The sequence below is a fragment of the Thermobia domestica genome, chromosome 8 (assembly GCF_964235325.1).
Source record: "Thermobia domestica chromosome 8, izTheDome1.hap1.1, whole genome shotgun sequence".
NCBI lineage: Eukaryota > Metazoa > Arthropoda > Insecta > Zygentoma > Lepismatidae > Thermobia > Thermobia domestica.
The window spans coordinates 65,873,022-65,882,187 of NC_137461.1; positions in this window are offsets into that span (position 1 = coordinate 65,873,022).

Sequence of the window (9,166 nt, forward strand, 5' to 3'; positions counted from 1 at the left end):
TATTATTTACATATTTTTTGCTCCTGTTTCTTTCCTTCTTGAAAGCCTTTTTTCTTAAACAGAATTATTAAGGGATATGGATAGCCATCGTTACTTGTGAAGTTCTTAACGGATTAACACAATTAACGAACTAGGCCTAGATAATCGCTCTAGTTATCTATTGCAAAAAAAAATAGAATTCAAGAATTATTTTTTCATTCAAGAGTTATCGTGTGGAGTAACGGGCAGACGGACGTATTAACAATAAAGTCTTATAAGGCTCTCTGTGTGATCATAATAACCTACTCAAAGCAAGCGGAAAGAATGAAGAAACATAGATAAGGAGCGATAAACTTTTGCTTTCTGTAGTCATTGCATCATTAATTTTATTCCTCAAGACTTCTTTTTCTTTTTCCTTTTAAGAAAAAAAGATAAATGGTAAGCGAATATATTACTTATCTGTTACGTTTATCTTTGTTGGGAAAGAAGCCAAGATGTGAAAATCAAAGTTTAGAAACTTTTTGATAAGATTTTATGTATATGGACATATAAACTGAGTTTTAGTCTATTGTACCAGCTCAAAGAACCCACATTAAAAAAAAAAAAAAAAAGTCTCCAATTACAGAATTCATCACATTTATTAGGATCATGCAAGTAGGGACTAAAAATGTTAGTATACACGGTGTCCCAAAAGTCCGTTAACAAATTTCTTAATTTATTACACAAAAACTAAAAGTCATATAGCTGTCGTATATATGTCATACGAAAGAGTATCTCTTTTTTTATGTATGAGTTCACAATGCCTCGATATGGAAACCATGTGTAACACGATTTATGTCTAGACGGTAATCAAATTCTTGCCATACTCGTTGGAACATATCCTGAGAGACAGTGGGAGCAACTTCTTCAATCTTCCGCTTGAGTTCTACATGTTCTGGTAACTGTATGTATCCCCATAAGAAGTAGTCAGAGGGAGTTAAATCTAAGGATCTTGGAGGCGACGTGTCGAAACACTGATCATTTTTTCCCTGCTTGCCCTATCCAGCGTTGAGGTAACTCTTCTTTTGTTAGAACACAGACAAGCAGTTGTCACAATTTTATCGTGCCGGGCATAATTAGATTCCTGCTTGGCGTTTCTTTCTTGTACCTTATCCTAAACTTCCGTTGCACATCTGTAGCACTCTTGTTTTTATCGAATTCCAACAAACAGAAAGCACATTCTGCACCAGAAGTTGCCATGTTTAGAACACGCCGACGCCAACGCCAACTGCGGTGAATGTAGGAACTACGGGCATTGCCTGAAAAATGCCACTTTTTCCATATATGACACATACACGACAGCTATATTACTTGTAGTTTTTGTGTAATAAATTAAGAAAAGTGTTACCGAACTTTTGGGAAACGGTGTATTTGTTACGCCACACGATAACTCTTAAATTATTATGTTAGTATGTTCGTTATTCCACACGATAACTCTTGAATTGTAATGTTAGTACGTTCATTATTCCACACGATAATTCGAATTGTAATGTTAGTACGTTCGTTACTCAACACGATAACTCTTGAATTGTAATGTTAGTACGTTCGTTACTCACGACAACGATAACTCTTGAACTGAAGTTAATCTTTGAATTCTGTCCTTTGGAATAGATAACTAAAGCGATTATCTCGGCCGAGATCGTTAATGCAGTCAGTCCGTTAACATCTTAACGAATGTAATGAACGTTAATGTAATATGACAGCTACCATTAGTCATCGATACTCGTGAAGATATTAACAGACTGACTCCGTTAACTATTTCGGCCGCGATAGTCGCTCTAGTTATATATTGCAAAAACAGAATTGTAAAAAAACGTTCATCTGTTGCTCCATACCAGTAATCGAACGGATCACGAAATTCCTGACCTGGAAGACAGAAGCAGTTAGACCTATCATTTATCAAACCCAGAGACTCGGATGGACTCATGATCTGGAGTGACCCGAGACCTGCTGTGACCCATAACGCGGAATGGCTAGGAGTGTCCTGAACAGACCCGCTATAACACGGAACGGAAACATCGTTATCCATATAGAGAGTATATCTGAGGCTGCTAATGTAATTTAAACAAGTGCGACTCTCACTCCCCTCTCTCTCTTCCCACTACATCAGTAACTTTCTTTCTAGCTTAGTGTTTACGTCTGAGTCTGACAAAGAATTTCACTGAAAGATAACTACAAGGTTTATCGATGTATAATATCATGAGTCATAGGAGAGAAGTTGCACGTTTTCTTGTGAGAGATTGTATAAGTTTAATCGAGCGAACCTGTAAAACTTATCGTTTAGAATATGAAAGATGCCACCGAGCGAAAAAAGTGTTTAGTTAAATCTTTTTTGTATAGTCTATGGCCAAAAACAGAAAACCACTGTATTATTTTTCAGTATGAGAAACGAAATATTCAATAAATGGTATCTTGATTTAGAAATGTTACACGGGGAAATGAAATATATGAATGTTCGAGCTCAAGTAGTAAGCATTATTAATCAATTATAAAATTCTACAGTGCTGATATTTCGAATGCTTCCAGGTCATGAATCAGTCCGAGTCTGAGAAGTGAGACCCAGACCCGGATAAAAGTAGTAGTAACCCATAACCCGTTGCATCATCACTGTTCCACACAATAACTTGAACGAAAGTGATTTTATTTTACAATTCTGTTTTTGCAATATATAACTAGAGCGACTATCGCGGCCGAAATAGTTAACGGAGTCAGTCTGTTAATATCTTCACGAGTATCGATGACTAATGGTAGCTGTCATATTACATTTTCTCTTTTGAAACGAAGGTAGTAGAACTTTAAAATCTTGCCGTTAGATCAGCAGCGTAACGTTCGGGCTAGGGATGGCCAGAACCGGTTCCTGGTGGGACCGGTTTTCGGCTCTGAACGGACCCGGTTCTAGAAGATCCAGTTTTCGGATCAATGTCTGGAACCGGTTCTCCCGGAACCGAAACTTTATGGTCATCCCCAGCTAAACCCGAGCTTCTGATAGGCTGTGAACAGTGTGCTAGATGGAATGGTAGAAGCCATAGGCTGGAGCCCACGCGGCGGCCGCTTGTCTCATTTAGTTAAACTGGGTAACTGGCAAAGCTATTTGGCTAAACACCCACTGGTGGACCAATTTTTTTTTCTTCTGGAAGGCACAAGAGAGTCTGGGCGGGGAGGGCATAAGTGCGTGGTCCTCTTTGCAGTGTTTTGAAGGTGAACTTTGTGCCTCCTTTACGGGTCTTTCGAATCCAGGTCTGGAACCGGTTCCTAAGATCCGGTTCTGGAACCGAGTTTTCGGATCCAGGTCTGGAAGCGGCTCTCCAAGAACCGGCTCCTCGTGAAACCGGTTTCTCCGGAACCGGAACGTTGTGTCCATCCCGCGACCGATTTTCTAGATTTATATTAGGCCCTATTTAATACAATTCTAATTTCTAATCTAAAAAGAAGTATTGCATGCAAAAGACACAAACTAAAACCTTGATTGATCCGAAGTCCAGTTTTGTAATGTTTGGGGAAATCTCCCATTTGTTAGCAAGGGATGTACTTAACGACATTGCCCTTTCAACGTCACTGATATTTTTTTAACAATTTAGGCTACTAAGGAAATCAATATTTTTCTTTCGTTTTTCTGGAAGATGCCAAAGAAGCATTATGTATATGCTGTCACTCGTTATGGGAAAGATTCCGTATATCGATGGAGCTGTCGGATTGACTTCATATTTGATATATAGACATCTTACGAATTCTAGAGTGTATATTCGGTGCAAGGTGGCGCTACGACCGAAATTGAGTGATATAACACGACACTTACGTATTTGTCTGTGACATCGGATGTTTGTTTCACAGTAACATTTAAGTGGCAAATCAATTTAGTGACGTTCAATATTCGTTCACTCCCTAAATGCTTGCAATAATAATAATAATAATAATAATACGTAGACACACATCAGATGTTATTAAATCAATCAGCACATGTTAAATTAATCACCACCAACTTTAGGTTACGCCATATTTCCTCCTCTCCTACTGATCGAAACGGATTCTTTTTCTGTTTCAATCACGAAAAATGCGTCATTATATTGTACGTAAGGGCAAGAGTTTAAAGATCTTTTTTTTTGGGGGGGGGGGGAAGGCTGGCGATTGCTAGAAAGAGCCAAGCCAAAACACGTGAATAGAATGTAACATCAGGTACCATCATTTACATTTGTTGCTAATATCAGCGTTACCAACTACATATTAAAATAACTATTTTTTTCTTCGCTCGTTCCTCATTTGTATAGAGAAATAAATGTCCATGTTTTTTTTCTTCGTATTAATTGGGAAGGCACTTGACTTTGTGACTACATTGTATAGCCGACCCAGGTCATCGTTAGGAAGAATAGAAACAACCTGCTATTAACAATATATTATATAATATTATGCAATATCTATATTGCATAATCTATTTAGCTATATACTGTATCTGCAATCTGCAATTAGTATAATCTGCAATATCTATATATGCAATATTATATAATATATAATATTTTGCAATATCTATTGTATAAAAATGAAACTGATCGTTTATGATCAAATCAAGGGAAAATGGCTGAATCAATTGAAATTATTATTATTATTATTATTTTGGAATAAGTTATCACCTAAGAAGATATATCTCACCGTTTTAGAGAATTTCCGTTTTGAGATAGAAGAATTGATTTTAACGTCTCTTTCATCAGCGAGGCTATACGAGATGGGACCTACTGATTAACGTGGAATCCGAACCATATTAGCTCTCGCTGGGAATCGAACCCACGCCAAAGGCGCGTTTGAAATACAAGAATAGCATTTTTCTATAATTTCCTTCTTCACACAGAAATCGAAGTTTTATTTGGTTTGTGGTTGCATCATGGAGAAACGGTTAAACCATTTGAAATGAATTTTGGAAGATATAGTTATTAGCTATCTCAAGTTAGTATTTTATGATGTCACCTTTGATTAAGGGGTGTATCCTAACAGGCGAGGAGTTCATAAGTTCTGCGAAAACTAAAATATCTCATGAGCTTTTATCATTATACTTTTATTCAAATTCGTATCCTAAGGGTAGTTCAATCATTTTCTACTATTCTATTCTATCCTTCCCGTGCGGAGAACGTTTTTTTTTTTAAAAAAACTGTAAAATAAATAAACAATTTATTTCTGCAAAATAAATGAATAATTGGCAACCAACGACATACTTTTCAGAGCTATATTTGGTTTTTCATTTTCTCCAATATACATATTGAAATTTATCCTCAATCACGTTATTTGTTCAGCTAAATGGGATATTCACTGATATATCTTCGGACAATACTTTAGATACATTAAAAGTTAAAGAGTTAATGATAATTTTAGACTATGCTCTTAATATCCTGTTAATGGAGAGCTTAATGAAAATATCGTTCTGTACGAGTTTCATCTTAATAAGTAGCATGGTTTATGTACAGTATAAAGTTTTAGGTTTACAAAAAAGTTTTATTTATCTCGAACACTTCGCATAATTTTTCCACTCATATCTTTAACCTTTTTAAGGTATTTTATAGACTTTCACTCAATCAGGTATTGCGTCAAGATCGTAGGATCATGATTCATACCTCGTTTTGTTTCTAATAAACCAGTGTTTCCAACTGCATCCATCAAATTTCCCTAATGTGTTCCAAATGCGGTAAATTCCCGCTCAAAGAGGGAAAAGGGATTTTCTGGAAAAAAAATCTTTTTTTATCGCGAATATCTCTTCTTTGGTACAGGACACGATCATGCGACTGCTACTAAAAATGCTTCATTGTGAAGAGAATGAGATACACAGAGTGGCCCTGGGATGAATAGTTTTGATGCTACAGCCGATTTACACATTTTCCCTTGATAATACATTTTTAGTCAGTTTCTATACTATCAGCTTCATCATCAAGACTGTTCATTGTGGGAACATGAATTGTACATCGTTCTCTTCGGCGTAAAGTAACTTTCAAACGGTACTACTCGCATGTGTGTTTCGTGTACCATAATGGAGAAAATTCCCGAAAAAGGGAAATTTTGAGAAAAAATCCCTTTCCCTTTTTTCGGGAATTTTCTCCACTATGGTACATGATAGACATGCAAGTGGTACCGTTGAAAAAGACGCCTTGCGCGAAACAAAACGGTGTACCAATCATGTTTCTACGATAATTAGGGATGAGTCAAGAATTTTTTATATAAAAATATGTTTTGCTTTTCTCACATAGAGGAAAGTTGTTATTGTTTGCACATGGGGAAATATTTTCCCTCCCTTAGTTTTGAACATATAACATTGAAACTTCGTACAGTTAGTACATATAGTACGTAGTATGTTTGAGATTTTTTTAGCGCTCTGTGCATTAACACAGGAGTCGGCCGGAGGGGCACAAAATCGGAGAAAAAAGGATTTTTTTCTAAAAAAAATCCCATTTTGGGAAATTTTCTCCATTATGGTACACAAAACAGACATGCGAGTAGTACCGTTTGAAAGGCTGGTTCATGGCAAAGAAAACGAGGCATGTATCACGATTTTAGGATAAATAATAATGTGTCAGGGATTTTTTGAAAAATTCTAAAATTTACGCTTTTTAAAACCCGTCGTCCATGTTTGTGACGTCCCTGCCCCCAGGCAGAGCACACGAGACTGCAAAATGCCCATAAAATATATTCTATGATGCTTCCATGCTTGAAGGAATGCAAAAAATTCGGTCTAAAAAACTTTACTAGAGACTTATAAAGCTAATTCCGAAGGTCGACGCCATGGCAACTATAGTTGCCATACAATTTAAAAGGGTTAATTTCATTCAGCTCACTAATTCTATTAACTGGTATGTCTAATCTTGGAATAATATTTTATCCGTTAAACGGCGCTATTGTAGAATTTAGATATGCTCCTTTAAGTTACTTATGAATTAATGCTACTTCAGTTCAAATATTCATCTGTTTTCATGAGTAAAGAAATGCATCCAAATCTATCATAGCAATTTTCCAGTTCTATAAGCAAGCCTGCGAGGCATCTCATATAAACTGTCATTATTATTATTATTAAATGTATTGTTAAATCATTATGTTATTATTATAATATGTATTGTTATGTTATTAAATGTATGTCATTAAAACAAATGTAGAAACAATCTGTCACATATTTCATCACTAACCTTATAGTGCTGTGGTCGCCGGCTCATTTAATTAAAATAATTTTGAAGAGATATTCACATTAAATGATCCGGGGACCCACAAACCCTCACAACAAGTGAAAATTTCACCGTTGTCGGCCAAGGCAGACAACAGCAGGAATACGCTTCCTAATTACTTACTTAAAACGCAGGTAAAACACATGTAAGGAAAGCTACAGCTAAAGGCATGCGATTCAAGCAGGTGGATGGACGAAAACAATTGAATATAAACAACAATTTTTATTAGGCTGATGGCCTCAATATTTAAATATACAATTTAAAATGTTTATATTTCAAAGTATTTAACTAAATATTTGTCCACTGTTCAGATATACTAGGATACTTATGAAGTTTGGTCTGTCGTGTAGCACGTCCTATTCTTCCTTCTTGATTAGGAGCTCACTACTTGCTCCTGCCTGCTCCAGCAACGTCCTATTCTTCTTTCTTGTTTAGGAGCTCACTACTTGCTCCTGCCTGCTCCAGCAACCGTCGAGTTCGAAGTGGACGAGCCTCTCTCACTGCCTTCCGAGTATGTCCGCTTCGTAGGCTCGCCGACTGGACATCAGTGTTGCTAACCCTTTGTGTGACGTCACCTGCAGAGTTCTGTGGGAGAGGACTACCACAGTGCTAATGTGGTGATCCTAGCAAAATTATCCCGAGAGGCAGCACACCTTTCATCCAAAAGTAAGGAACTTTGACAAAAATTGGGAAGCTTCATCAAATTTGAAATTATTCATATTTTGCATAAATTCAGAACCAGAGTTTATTGTAGAATTACAAAGTAATAAATTCCATGAAAAGATGGTTTAACAGTTGGTAAACTACAAGTTTTCTCTTTACTTAGTTTTTTTTCGATACATTTGAGTGATAGATTTGTTGGTTTGCCAAATCACATTTTTTTTAGAATTAGCATTAGTTATGAACAAATTAATCGGCGAGTTTAGTGAATTCGTCCATTTTCGTACGTAGGGCGATTGACCATGAGAGCAAGGTGACATTATTCATTATTTTCTTGAGTTTAACACATTGACATTAGTCATAAAATTTAGAAAATGGTCACTTCTTAATAAGAAGCTCTAATTATTATTTATTTATAACAAAAAGCAATATTTTGAACAAAATGTTATATGAGAGACATATATATTCAATACTTTATACAGATACTGATCAACTTAATGAAAACATCCGAAAAAAGTTCAATTAATAGTTATTGGTAATTTTTCGCACTCAGAACAGCTCTAATAAGATGTGGAATGAAGTCTAGAGGTCGTGAATAGTAGCAAATGAAATATTGCACCATTTCGCGTACAGGGCATCACTCAGTTCTTTGAGAGGATGAAAACGGAAGTTTCGTTGGATTCGTGTCTCCAAGGTCCGGGGATTGAGCAGGCCAAGGGAGGTGTTCATTATCATCCTGATGTTCCTCAAACCATACTGCAACAGTTCCAGCTATGGGAATGGGCGCATTATTATCCTGAAATATGACACTATTACCCGGAATCATCTGGGTCATAGAATGCACATGCTCCTCTAAAATGGTAATGTAATCACAAGCCGTGACGCAACAGGTAAGTTTCAGACATGACCCACTGCGGTCCACAGGAGCACAGAGTCGCCGCCATGTTCCACGATTGGGCGAATTTACTGCAGATCATACAGTTCCTTACACGTCTATCACACACAAACACGGCCCATTGTTTGAAATAACGTGAACAATGTCTCATGTAATCATTTCGCACGTTTCCACTCATCAGTGGTCCATGTTGTATGTTCGCGGCACCACTGAAATCGTGCTAGAGCGTTATGGTCCCTTATAAGTGGTTTCGCCTGTGTAATTTTGCTCTGGACTATGATTGTCGACACAGGCTATAGGACGTTCGCTTGAGTTCCTGCAGACGATTCTGAGTGGCAATTCACTTTAATGGTCGGCGAGACCTAACATTATTACAGAGTTTTCTTTCGGCCACTGTTCTTTG